This window comes from Hemiscyllium ocellatum, chromosome 17 (assembly GCF_020745735.1).
Source record: "Hemiscyllium ocellatum isolate sHemOce1 chromosome 17, sHemOce1.pat.X.cur, whole genome shotgun sequence".
NCBI classification, from domain to species: Eukaryota; Metazoa; Chordata; class Chondrichthyes; order Orectolobiformes; family Hemiscylliidae; genus Hemiscyllium; species Hemiscyllium ocellatum.
In genome coordinates, this window is record NC_083417.1 from 72,737,386 (window position 1) to 72,751,999 (window position 14,614).

At 37.5% G+C, this 14,614-nt stretch overlaps 1 long non-coding RNA gene across 1 annotated transcript in view; it reads right to left on the reverse strand.

The window, feature by feature from the left end:
• Positions 1-233: 233 nt before the first annotated feature.
• LOC132823819 (uncharacterized) overlaps positions 234-14,614 on the reverse strand; it is a 39,413-nt gene continuing 25,032 nt past the window's right edge. Inside the window, exons 4-6 of the long non-coding RNA XR_009645593.1 lie at positions 11,545-11,638; positions 3,253-3,356; positions 234-2,568 (exon numbers count right to left, since the gene is read on the reverse strand). This is a non-coding gene — a long non-coding RNA (uncharacterized LOC132823819). The remainder of the gene's footprint in view (positions 2,569-3,252; positions 3,357-11,544; positions 11,639-14,614) is intronic.

Sequence of the window (14,614 nt, forward strand, 5' to 3'; positions counted from 1 at the left end):
CATCCATTTACATGTTTAAACAATTATTCTTCTCCAACTCACTTTCTATTGCAAACAATATTGTTTCTGACCAGCCAATTCTCTTTTAGGATTATGCTGTAACATATTTTCTGAATGTTACTTAACTAGTCAATGATAGATAAAATAGGCAGTTTTATTTTATATCATGCATTTTATGACCAGACGTCTTTAACATCAATATTTTTAAGATTTGAAGAATTTTCTTGTGGCTCTACAGTAAATGTGAAATATCAAAGTGTTAAACTTAAGAATTGTCACCAACAATATAAAAAGTAGAACATAATAGAGAGCTTATTTATATAAAATTATATGTGTATATAGACTACTGGTGATATTGGGTTCACATGATTCAAATTGATAATTTTACGCAATTTTCCAATGATCTAGTAATCTTTACAACCTGGTCAGAGTTACAGTGATGCATATGGTTTTAAATTGGTACACTGATTACTGATTGATCATCATCAATTGTGCGCAGAAAACTTTTTTTATATCTTGTAATGAATATTCAAAGGGACAGGTTTCAAAACATTCATGAACATACTTAAATCAGACACCAATCACTTTAACCTGACATCAAATATTTTTAGTAATTCATTGAACTTGGAAAGATTCTCATTAATTCCATCAACTACAATGATACTCATCATGGTCAGCAAGTGTTGTTCCGGTTCTGTTAATCATAATATCTCTTTGTTGTTGGACTCCACAATAATAAACACCAGCATCTAGAAGACCAATGTCAAAAGAGCTTGAAGGTGCCTTGACCTTTTCTCTTAAAATATTGCCTCCTGGAGTTGGAGGTAAGATGCACAAATACACTGTTACCCAATCTCCACCAGAAAATATCAATATCTGAATCATCTTATAGAAGATTGAACACACAAGCGAGGCTTATATTTGAACCCAAATTCGCAGTCATGCATCAGGGCCTCTATAACACTGGGAACCCTGCAAAACCAAAACTTTTAAAGATGGAACAATGAAATCCATCAATTAAAATGCCAGACCTGACTTGCTATTGCTGATGTAATGTAGTCAAGCAGGAATAAACACAAAGGTTTCAAATTAGAAATTGTGAAACAAACCTATGTATATTGCCCCTAGGATGACCATACACTTAAGCACAGTGTGGGCAGTCATTTTGAACAAAGAAATATCCATTTTTCACCAATATTCAGAAGATCTACGAATTTCTCACCTCACCATTCTCAGTTGACCTACTAATCTAGTTGACCTACTCTCAATATGAAAAGATCATGTGATGCTGCACGTTTGCATGTGTAACGAACCTATGTTGCTTTTCGTGTGCTTTGAAATATTTGAAACATTATGACCAGGATAATTTATATGTATTTAGAAGAACTATCACGTTGGTCTAACTGGTATATCCGGTATACCCATTAAATGCATGTGGTCCCAGCAACTAATTAGGGATATGTTCGGGTATTTCAGCATGATCCTGATGTGGAATGACAACAAAAAACATTATGAAGAAGCTGACTAAAGAAGTACTGTCAAAAAGCATAGTGCAAAAAAAATGCAACTCATGGGAATGCTGGCAATTTGAAATAAAGTCATGAAATGTTGTAAAGGCAGTATCCATTAAGTAAATTCTTCCTCTGCAGATCCAACTGCAACATAAAATGTGATATGGATTGCCTTCTGTTGAAATAATTGCGAAAACTGTACTTTGGTCACTTACATATTGCTTGACATTTTATTTATTGAGTGTATATTTATGCTCTTCCCCCACCCCCCTCCACCACTTGGGAATGTGTTATGTATCTACCTTCTAAGTGATCTTGAATACACTTCTCAATTTGATCAGTTGTTTTGAACATTAGAATACAGCAAGTTGAAAAACAACTGATCAGTTTGGCTCCTTGAACCAAGACCACAACTCAGTAAGTTTTTGGATACTTTCATTTTGGCTTGACTCCACTTTAGTATAATTCTACTATGCATTGACATCCCTCTCCAACTTCTTATTCCCTTCACTGTTCAAGATCTACACTGAAAATGTGTCAGGCAGTATCCAAGGAGCAGGAGAATCGATGTTTTAGGCATGAGCTCTTCTTCAGGAATGAGGAGAGTGTGCCAAGCAGGCTAAGATAAAAGGTAGGGAGGAGGGACTTGGGGGAAGGCATTGGAAATGCGATAGATGGAAGGAGGTTAAAGTGACGGCAATAGGCCAGAGTGGGGGTGGGGGCAGAGAGGTCAGGAAGAAGATTGCAGGTTAGGAAGGTGGTGCTGAGTTTGAGGGTTGGGACTGAGACAAGGTGGGGGGAGGGGAAATGAGGAAACTGGAGAAATCTGAGTTCAGATCTCTTCAAGATCTACCTCAGCCACAAATAAACTATTTAATTGCATGACTACTTTAACATTCTAAGGGACAACATTCCAAAATATAACAATTGCTTGTGAAGATGAAGCCTTACTTTGAAATAATTTTTCTACATTCTAATATTAAACAAAGAACTGCATGATGTTAGAAATCTGAAATAACAAAGGAATTGCTGGCAAATTTTGCAGATCTGGCAGCGTCTGTGGAGAGAGAACAAAGTTAATGTTCAGAGTTGTGAGAAACAAGATTCACTCACGAATCAGCCTGAGACAAAGCCTTGGAAACAAGAACAATTTATTACAGCCTTGTAAGTACTGAATGCCTCTGCAATCAAGCAAAAATGCGCGCGTAACAAAGCATGTAAACTTTCTTTGTTCAGTTTGCAAGTTGCTGAATCACCCCTCCCTTTTCTCATTGATCTAATCTCATCCTATCATAAGCCAGTTACCTAACTTGTTTTTCTCTAATTTTCCTTATCTGACTACCCAGCTGTCCTTGTCCTTGTCTGTTACAGACTGTCTGTTATTTTATCCAGTTCCCCTTATCATACTGTAAGCTTATTGTGAAATGCCTCAACTGCTTCTTTTGTGGTCATCTACAACACATTAAAGTTATTTCTCAGTTTAAAACTATTTCCTAAACAAAAACCTCGATATTCGTTAAAATCTTAGCCTTAAGTATGCTGCAAGAATCCCGCGGCCGTTTGTGTAATGTTCCCCTTCCCTTCCCCCCACAACTCCCCTCACCCATCTGCAAAAACAACATCTCTAACCATCACCACCTGCAGAAACTACATTTCTAATCTCCCACAGAGTCCAGTGACCTTTCTTTAAAAGAATGATTTGAGTCTGGTATGAAACTTGAGTTTGGAAAAAGAGCCATACCAGACTGAAACGTTTATTCAATTTTCTCCCACAGATGTAGAGTTTCTCCAGTGTATTTTGTTTGGTCCAATATGCAGAATTTTGGCTCGTATGAGAACATCTTTCTGAAATTCAAACAAGTGAACAGTCTTTGAAGTACTCAAGAACAAGTAATATCCATCTTCATGTACGAATATTAAAACTTTATGACGAAGTAAACTTTACCAACTAAACACAATCTCATCAATGCACGATACAGTTTTAGAAAGAATCCTACATTTTGACACTCCATACTTTTGCACTGCAGGTTAATATTCCATTCTCTTTCTATTTCTTCTTGCATCTTCTTGTATACCTGGCCAGTAATGTTTCATGATTCATGTCAGAGAATAACTATATCCTTTTGTCACATTCTACACTCTGTGGTCAAATAATTTTTTGATTTTCTGGCTTTCTCACTGAAGTGGACAACCTCTCATTTTCCTTCTTAGTACTCCATCTGCAGAATTTCTGCAGTCACTGAACCCCAACCAGACACTTCGCACATTTTTTCATGCGGTACTCACATTTTGCTTTTCACTAATGGTTGTATCGTCAACAAATTTGACTACAATACAATTCAAAGTACATTCAGAAAATCTATAAATCATAATTTTCCCCTTATAAAACTGTGTTTGCTCTGCATTATCAAAATGTCATTTTCAAAATGTTGCCTGCTGTTGCTATCCACTATTCTGAAGTCTGGAATTTGAAAACATATAATCAATTCATCTGATTGTATGGAAAATGAAGAGCATGAAAGCATGGTGTGGGATATAGGTAATGTTACTTCTGCAATTATAATTACTGATACAAAGTAAATGAACTCACACCAGTGTGTAATTGTTTCAGCCAAGAGCTGACTCAACAAGAATGGAAACGATGTGGAGGAAATGCATAATATTTTTTGTATTAGCTAAAATGTATGCAAGAAAGAAATGGGACTGCAAAACAATGGTAGATATTACAGGCGACTAGATAAGATGCTGTGAAGAGAGGCAGTTAAGCTAGATACACCTGCACAAACAGTAGGTATAAACATCTATTTCCCACTTTTACAGAAACACAGGAACAAACCCCAATTAAAAGGGTCTTAATGATAAGATGCTGTGAGGAAAGGAACAGATGGAGGGAGTAGATAATGGTAAAGCATGTGCCCAACAATGACCCACAGCAGGATAAGGACAAACGGCCTTGTGAGGCCAGAAATAAGGATTTTGTCATAGACAAGGCCAGATAAGGCAAGAGATAAACAGGAGTAATGGGTACCGGTCTTCGGGAAGTGGAGGATGTAAACAGGGGAGGAGCAATGAAATAAAAAAAATGAACCAAATTATATAAATATCGAGTATTCGTTGATTCGGTGTGTTTTGTCCCTGCCGTGTGGACAGTGGACATCACACCCACTTGCAAGTGTGAAATAAATGACACTACTGATTCAGATCTTGTCTCGGACTGAAATTATTGAAGTGAGTGAGCTTTGTTTCTCACGATAGGAAGGGTTAAAGCATGAAGATCTGTTGCAAAGGGTCTGTGGAATGCTACACTTGTCAAAAGGTCACTGTGGCAGGATTCAGCCTGGCCTGCTAAATATCATGATGGCAGGTTTGGAATAGATTGTAATAATAAGTATTTGGGACATGACATTAAATAACTCATTAATAGTTCGAAGAGTCAGCCTGCTTGAGACCCTTGACAGTCAAATAATCATGACATTAGGAAAATATTAAGTAGGGTCTGGGGTGAAAGACCATTGTGCAGAGTTGACAATAAAATGTCTAATCATGACATCATTAAAGAGAATGTAGGAAAAACTACTGTGGCACAACTAAAGAAATAATGGAAACTAACATCACTGGTGTATTGTGTAGCAAGAGTGAGGTACTTTTGATTAACATAGATGGACATACTTATAAGCTAACAAAAACATGATAAAAAGATATTTAAAAAACACAGACCCTGAGGTTCATGGACATTCAATAATCTGCTTTCTGAGTGTCATTTTATTTGTTTGCAAATAAAAGACCTACTTCTTGATGAACTCTCTGCGTCTCCTGGTGATGCTCAACATTGTCTCCACAACAATTGCAATTTGAACTTAATTATATCACTGCACTACTGAAAACAGAGAAGTAAGTTTGATTCTGCTGCTCCATGAGAACAATTGATTTCCACACAATCAACGTGATGAACGCAATGCATACTATTTTCATAAGTTGCAAGTATTTATTTGCATATTTTATGATTTTTTTTGTTGCCACAATTAAAGTCTAGCTACAGAGAATGCAAAATGTGCAATTGAAGTACAGGAAAGTCAAGAACACTGAAGATATTGGAAACATATAGCTTTAAGTGACTAACAACTTAAAAAGTGAGAATCAGAAATAACGTGCGTGTGTGTACTGAGTGGGAGACATGGTGTCTGGATTATTTGCTGTAATTATGCTGGAATCAGACAGACAGGAGTCTGGAAGAACGCAACACGCCAGGCAGCATCAGGTGGTGCAGACGTGGACGTTTCAGGTGTTACCCTTCTTCAGGACTGTAATGTCAGTCCAGCGATATTGTTGTTTTGGGGAGGGGTTAGTGCAAAAGTATTCGAAGTCTTTCGTGAACACTAAAAGGCAGAAAAAAAAATAGGCATTCTTAAGCAAAAAGACTGGTTAAGGATAGTTCAGGGTGCATTATTCATCAGGGAGATGGCGCGATTATGAGTCTCTGGTTTCAGTTTGTCTTTATTGTGTAAGTGGTGTTTGGAGCTGGATTGTGATGATGCAGAAAATTGGCACCAGGTAGCACATGTGCTGCTGTTAGCAGACGCCGGACATTTAGGGGTCAGGAAGAAACATTGGCTCTATTCTGTGGAAAGTTTTGAAACCAAGCCCGGCAGCAGCTATTGTTTATTACAGCTGCAGTTGAACATAAGGGAATTTAGACAAATTGAGGGAAGGCTCATTGAAGATATCTATTTAACAAAAACTGCGATTGTTCCAATACTTAGATGCATGCAAGCAATTTCAGGAACTCTGGAGGACTCGATCTCAGGATTCCTGATGAAGGGCTCTGCCCGAAACGTTGATTCTTCTACTCTTCGGATGCTGCCTGACCTGCTGTGCTTTTCCAGCACCACACTCTCGACTTAGGAGCGGAGAGTGTGAACAGCGACAATACAAATAATGGTAAGGCAGTCCGAGTCAAAGAAACATTGAGGATATCCCAATCCTTGAAATTTGGAAGCGATCAATATCGTTTATTCCTTGAATTCAGAGTGTGTTTTATCCCTGCCTTGTGGACAGTGTGAAACAGTGTGGACAGTGACTTGCACCCACTTGCAAGTGTGAAATAAATGACACTACTGATTCAGATCTTGTCTTGGAGTGAAATTATTGAAGTGAGTGAGCTTTGTTTCTCACAGTTGGGGGCTGTCTGGGATGTTCTTCCATCGCCGGGGAGAGTGGCTGACCCTGGACACTGGGAAGATGCGTCCCGTTCCCAATTGAGGAGCGGTCTCATGTCCCGGTTTGGTCCGCTACCTTGGGCGACTGGTATGAATCCCACAAGAGAGACATCTGAATCAGACAGTGACAGGAGGTTGATAGAAAATACGGCAAAAAGGGGCCAGGCAACTCTGTGCACAGACCAGGGTAAGAAAATTGACTTTTAAGTACTACCTTGGTGGCCAGGATTGAGTTTTAGTAGTTAATAAGGGACTAAGTACGAACTCAATATGGGTTGTGCTGTGGATAAGGAAAAAATCTCCAGGAAAACAAAAGAAGAAAATGTCAATGGAAATGGAGGCGGGGTCCCTTACAACATACCTCCAGAAAGTCAGTTGGGCAGGATGTTGTGGAATTGGAAAAATAATACTTGTACAAGGGTAAAAGATAAAAAGAAAATGATTAAATATTGTTGCTTTGTATGGACTAAGGAATCCATTCTTCATCACGCCATCTTCTGGCCAAAGTCCGGGTCGGACAAAGACTGGGTTTGTAAATATTTGAATTTATATGTCAATGAAAAACAGCCTTACAGTCAGGAGGAATCAGATTATGCTTCGGAAGGGCTAGTGGCTGAAGGGCTACTGAGGGTACACTTTGTAACTAAATCATGCCCAGACATCCAGAAAAATATTCAAAAGATAGAGGGCTGAAGCAAGGAGCACCTAGAGGTGTTGTTGCGAGAATCTCAGAAAGTGTGTGAGATATGGTGTGTGTGAGAGAGAAAGAACGAAAAGAGCTGTATAGCTGGTAGAAAGTTTAACCCTTTGCGATTTGGTTTGAATGCACATTTGTTTGTTGGTGATTGAATGTTTGCATTTTATTCCCTGGAGCTTGAGTTCCAGGACTGTTTTGAATCTGATTTTTATTATGGAAACTTAACATGATTTCTTTAAAGGTTAAGAACTCTATAGTGATTATGAAAAAAAAATAACTCCTGTTCTTTTTACAGGTCATGACTGCCTTACTATCAGTTTCTAACTAATCTCTTTTATCCTTACATAAAAATGATTAATGGAAGACAGTTGAAGTTTCCGTTCAACATTAGATTGTAGTAAAATCAAAATCCTATGGTTAATATCTGTGACCTTGGATTCGGCCATTGTTCATGCATTAGAAGTTTTTTTTAACTTGAATAGACAAATTCTTTTAAGGCAGCTCTGATTATTTCACGACCTATAGTATTGTAATTGAGCAATGATTGGTCAGGGCTACTTAAGAAAATTAATTTTGGATTTAAATTAAGAGACTAAAACTGGATAATTATAGTGGATTTCAAAGTTGGGAACTGTACGCATTTTACATTTTAAATATTAAATACTGAATAAATGAATGTAAATATATAAATATATTTACAAGTTAGGAACAGGCTTAAATAAGTTAGTCAAGCATGAATTGATGAATTGGTATTTGAAATTATGGGGAGCAAGAAATATTGCAATATTTCTTAAAAAAAATTCTCAAGGTCTAAATAAAACATTGGGTGATGAAGAACAGCCATTGGGTGGCCCTAAGGCTGTTAGTTGGTTAAATCGGGTCAGCAATTGATCTGGCAACATAACATGAGAAATGGAAACAAAAGACAAAAATAATGAAAGCCCACGATTGATGAGATAATAAAGAAAAGGACAAACTAAAAGGAGAAAGAAACCGGAATGGTCAGGGAGGAGATGTTAAGGGGTCTGGTGGACAGGAACAAGGATCGAAGTGGAAATCCCCACAGGCGGGATGTTATTACTGTGAAAGGATGGATCACTTTACAGAGTGTCCAGATTTGAAAAAGGAAGTAAAGACAGTACCGTTTATGAATCCTGATGAAAATAGGGGTGTCAGGAGTTCCTGCCCCCGGGGACCCACCAGAATCCTTGATAAATTTAAAGGTGGGACTTTATAAAGAGGACGCAGTTTTCCTAATCGAGCTGGGGGCAGCAAAGTCATCCTTAAAATTTAAGCCCAAGGCAGTGGGAATGAAAGAGTTAATTGGATTACGGTGACAGTTTTGTGATGAGAATCAGTTTTGCGCTCATGACAAAATACTGCCACCAAATTGGGACTGAAGTAACTGCAAATGGTGCTATGAAATCTGTTGAGCTTCTTAAAAATGAATGTGCTGGAGCAAAACAATTACAGAAACAGAATGAGAAAGCACAAGTGACTGGTAAACAAATAGAACTGCGCAATTACAGTTTTAAAAATGTTTTGGTCATTTGTTGCGTTTCCATCCTAAATTACAGATAATGATTTTTATATTTATATAATATATAATTAATAATTAATATTTACAATAAATCGATTGTGTTAGCCTGAATCAATATTAATTGGCAGGATCCCTTCATGCATTCTCAGTGACCTGTCATATTGATTCATGGTCAATTTAAAACATGACTGTATTAATTCATTGTTAATTAAAGAATGAAAAGCTACATTACTGGCTGATGAGATAACGAAAGAAGCAGCCCTGAATCCACAGGAAGCGGTGGTTTATTCCCTAATACCTGCTGTCCCAGGTCCTTGGGAAGCTTCTATCTCTGGCCACTGCCAATCCCAAAAACTAAAGATTTGTTCTTAAAGAAGTATATTCTGGGCTTGTCCTCCTCTTTGTCTTTCCTCAGGAAACAGAGTTTATTGGCAAAGACTCTGCCCCGCTGTTCATCCCATCCAGCTGGAAGATTGGGTCTTAGTAAAATCATGGACAGAGACTAAATTGCAACTGGACTGGGAAGGGCCGTACCAGGTTCTTTTGACCCCTGAAACAGTGATAAGAATGGCAGAAAAAGGCTGGACTCACTACACTCGGATCAAAGAGCCAGTGGACTCTCCAGTTGAGGAAGACGTCTGGACAGCCGAATCAACGCAAGACCCGGTGAAACTCAGACTAAAGAGACTTTGAGTAACTGATTATACAGTGGTGACGCGAGCGCGGGATTATTTCTGTAGGATTGTATATTAAGTCTTTTTGTGCTTCAGCATGATTTTTAGAATACTGAGAAAGCTTAGAGTTATGATTCTAGTCCTCTTAGTATTGGGATTTTGTCAAATATCATTTTCATATATATTATTAACGGTTCCTGAGTCTGATAATCTACAAGTAATAGACACTGATGCATGCACCTTACTAAATTGTGGGGATGTAGATAATCAGAGACAGTACCACAGCTATGAGATACATCTTATGTCCTTTGGGGATGGTACTTGGTATAACGGTCTCGTCACAGTACACCGGACCCCCTTCCGACCACCTCGCGATTGTCCCGATAAAAAGTGTAACCCAATATACCTAACAATGAGTCACAGTGGGATGTGGTCAAACAGCCTTGAGAGGTCAGAAATAAGCATTTTGTCACAGACAAGGCCGGATAAGGCAAGAGATAAACAGGAGTAATGGGTACCGGTCTTAGAGAAGTGGAAGATATAAACAGGGTGGAGCAATGGGATTAAAAAAAAAGGAACCAAATTACATAAATATCGTGTATTCGTTGAATTCAGGGTGTGTTTGTCCCTGCCTTGTGGACAGTGGACATCGCACCCACTTGCAAGTGTGAAAAAAATGACACTACTGATTCAGATCTTGTCTCGGACTGAAATTATTGAAGTGAGTGTGCTTTGTTTCTCACAGAAGCCTTTGCAAAATAGATTGGTGTTAGGTCAGATTGGATGATACATGAAGTTATTAACATCTGAGTGAAGTCAGTGTTCAATGCAGTGGCATTTGAATATGCAGTCTGTGTGATATTTTACCATATTTTGTCTTTGTTTATTACCTTATGATCTTAAATGTTAACGTCTAAGCTACTTTGACTTAAAGTGTTTTATATTTTAAACTCATTAGTTAAATATGCAGTATACAAATTTTGTCATGATGTTTGCTTGTGCAAGTTTGTTTTTGTAAAATCAACCCTGGAATGTTGACGCCTATTTTCTTATTCAGGATTAGTGGTGCTGGCAGAGCACAGCAGTTCAGGCAGCATCCAAGGAGCAGTGAAATCGATGTTTCGGGCAAAAGCCCTTGGTGCCACCACGTGTACTATTTATTGAAAGATTATGGTCTATCAAGCAAGATCATAACAAAGATTCTGCTGACTGTGATACATTGAAACACATGATACACATAACACGTGATACATTGTGATACATCAATGTATATATTTCAGCAAAGTAAAACCACATTGTTTTGATGAAAAATGGGTAATATTAAAGAATTGAGTGATTTGTTCCAATATGAAGGAATTGGGTTCATATTGACATTTTCAACAGGTCAACTTTATGAACATTGCAGTTAAATTACAACTTACAATGCAAATGAATAGCAGTTGACACATTTCTATTAAAACAGTATGTCTTTTAAAGGATCGGCTGCATAATCAGAGTAAAAATCCATGCTACTGTGTTTGGCAACATGAGAAGTCTGCACTTCTGTATAGTTGGCCACATCAGGTGTCTTCCTTTTCATTGTAGTTAGTCTCTGCTCTTAGTCTTTGGGGTTTCCCTGGTAGCTGAGCATGTTTGGATATCTTATCCTTTAACTGTTTTCTTGGATCCAAACAATTCTCGTGCTGCATATGTCAGATTGCAATATACCTTGGTATGTTTTATCTATAACACAAGTGTTGGGAAATATAACAAGCACTTGGACATGTTCATATTGCTTATCAGTAAAATAAATAAACAAGATTCAGAAAGCTAACATATGGAATGAGTTAAATGACACCACACAAATAATCTACTTTTCCTGTTACCATTATTTGCATTTTCAACTTATGTTTTTTCCTCAGCATACCTCAGTCAACTCCTCTTGATTATTGGATTCTGACCATTTTCTTTGATGGTGTTAAGATTGATGATGCATAACATACCATTTCATTTTCTGCCCTCTGCATTAATCACAAAATAGTGTCTGTTATTTAGTTTACTTGTTTTTTACACTGCTTTTAACAGCATGTACATCAAACTGAACAAACTCTATAATATCACACCGAGATATGGAAAGTTAAATGTAAACTTTAAGACTTATTTTCTCCCTGAATGCATATTTAATCATATATTATTTGGACACTATATATCAAAATATTCATTATGAATATGATCCATGGTTGGACTCAAAAGTATGGCTGTCATGCATGAGGTTGGCATGAGGTAACAAAGCATGCATTTATTTCACACACTTAACAATAAAATCAGTGAAGGCAATTCACAGAATCAAGATATGAAACTGAGCATAAGGCAATACAGAGACCAATGTGAGAAAACAAGGTACAAAACATTGGTTCCAGGACCATCATAGAATTCAAAAAGAATTGGAAAAACAGAGAGTTTTGAACAAGGAGTTCTAGAGCATAAATCTCCTTGTGTCTGACAAATATCCATCAATGATGGGGCGATTAAAATCTGAACTGTTTAACAGAGTGTTTCAAAAGCTGGAAATGAAACCAAAGCTGACAGTGACAAAGGCATAGAGTTAAGTAAAAATGACAGTGAAAAGTTTAAAACCAAATTATTGCTTAATTCAGAGTGAATGTGAGATGAGGGGAAGGTGCAGTTTTCAGAGTAGTGAGGGCTCAATGAAATTTCAGAAAGATAAGGCTAATTATGGCGGAGCTTTAGGTGACCTCACAGAGGCTGCACTAAGGATGTCTGAAAATAGTTGTGGCAAAAGGGCATTGAAGGAACCGAAATGTGGGTGAGAGCTTTAGCAGCAGATGAGCTCCGAAAATAAAGCTGGGACATCATCATAGGCACAAATATGGCACCAACTTTAATGACAGTCTTATCCAGCTCTTATTCACTGCTGAGACAAATGCCTGACTGAAGACCTTTAACTTTGGAGTTCTGGGAAAAAAAATTCATGAGCGCAATCACTGAACAATACCTGAAAAATTAAAATATTTCTTCCCCAGTACATGTATGTGCAGGGTTTGAATATTAGCTGCTACAATTTTGTTACTGACCGTATCAAAATACTTTTTTTGCATCCCATTTGATGCGAAAAGTTGCAATGATATATGAAAAATGTAGTAAGTTCCTGTTTGAGAAACATGGATTTTTGAATATCTCGTTGAGGTCTGAAGTAAGTATTTATATTATAAATTTCCAAATGGTTAATTTTTCCCCTGAAGGACTGAAGTAGAGTATTTCAGCCTTGGGTATAAATGTATCTATCAATGCAAGTCATATTGAACATCATAACTATTGTTACATTTTAATTAACAGAACACAGCAGGTTGACAACGTGACCTATCAAATCTTCATGGTGTGATGCTTGATCTGTGAAATTCTCTATTCCTATAATATCTGGAATTAAGTAGTTGCCACTTGTTATATTTTGAAGTGATTCTCCATGATTCCACAACCGTTTCAGACATGTTTAATGCACCATATATCATAGTGTTCAATAATACAATCAATAAATTGTTTTTTTTTCCATTGCTCAATGAAGTGAGGCATTAGGGAACTGGCAATGCCATTGAACTAATGGTCCAAAGGTCTACAGTCCTGTGAGGACAGGTTAAAATTCCACCACCACAGGTGATGCAATTTAAATTCAACTGAAAGCTACTTTCAGTAACTGTAACCATGATCAGTTGCCATGAAAATCCTGAGTAAGGAGAAGGAAATCTACCATTCTTATATTTTCTGCCTACATATAGAACTACAGTAATCTGGTTGATTCTTAACAACAAATCACTCAGTTTAGTAGAGAGATGATGACCTTGTAGTTTATTACTAGGCTATTAATGCAGAGACCCTTGTATTGTTCTGGAGAGACAGGATCAAATTCTGCCATGACAGCTCGTGGAATTTTGAATTCAATAAATATTTGGAATTGGGAATCTAATGAGGACCAGTAAAACCAGTGTTGATTGTCAGAATAAACCATTTGGTTCACTAATGTCCTTCAGGGAAGAAAATCTGCCATCTCCACCTCGTGTAATCTATATGTGACTCCAGACCAGCAGCATCATGGTTGACACTGAACTACACTCTGGGCAATTAGTAATGGGTAATAAATGCTAGCCGAGCCAGGAACACTCACTCCCATAAGTAAGTAAATCAAAGACCATGTGAACATCTCATAAAAAAGTGCAACAGCTCATTGGGCACAGTAAGTTCTCACTTGCAGAGATCAGATAAAGCAACAATTAACCTTATAACTGTATGGATTGGGTGAAAACATTTTGCCCGTGGCCGGAAGTGTTATGAGCTTTTTTTTAAATATCCCAAGTGTCACTTTGTATTCAAGAAGAAATCTTGTTAAAGACATCATTTGTTAATGCTCTGCTACCCTACACTGGGTAGCAAGACAAACTGATATGTTCACTTTTTCCATTTAATATTCTGATTTTATAGTACAACTACTTTAATCAAAGTATCTTGGTGTGCCTTCCAAATTGTCCTATCCTAATGTAAGAAACTGAAGGAGCATTTGGAACTGAAATCAGCTGCACTATTTTGTACATTTACATTATGTTAAATGATTTTTCCTCCTCCTGACTAACAGAAGCAATAAAGTCAAGATTTCACCTCCAGCTGATCCATACACCTTTATGTACCAAAGTGTGTTATCTCCCGTAAAATGAATATTAAAAAAATTATGTTGTACAATAGTATTGTCCATTCCCACTTCTCAAAGTCATACTGTCATAGAGAAGTACAGCATGGAGACAGACCCTTTGGTCCAACTCGTCCATGTTGACCAGATATCTTGACCTAATCTCGTCCCATTTGCCAGCACTTGGCCCATAGCCCTCTAAATCCTTCCTGTTTTTTTCCCTGTCCAGATGTCTTTTAAATGCTGCAATTGTACCAGCTTCCACCACTTCATCTGGCAGCTCATTCCATACATGCACCAC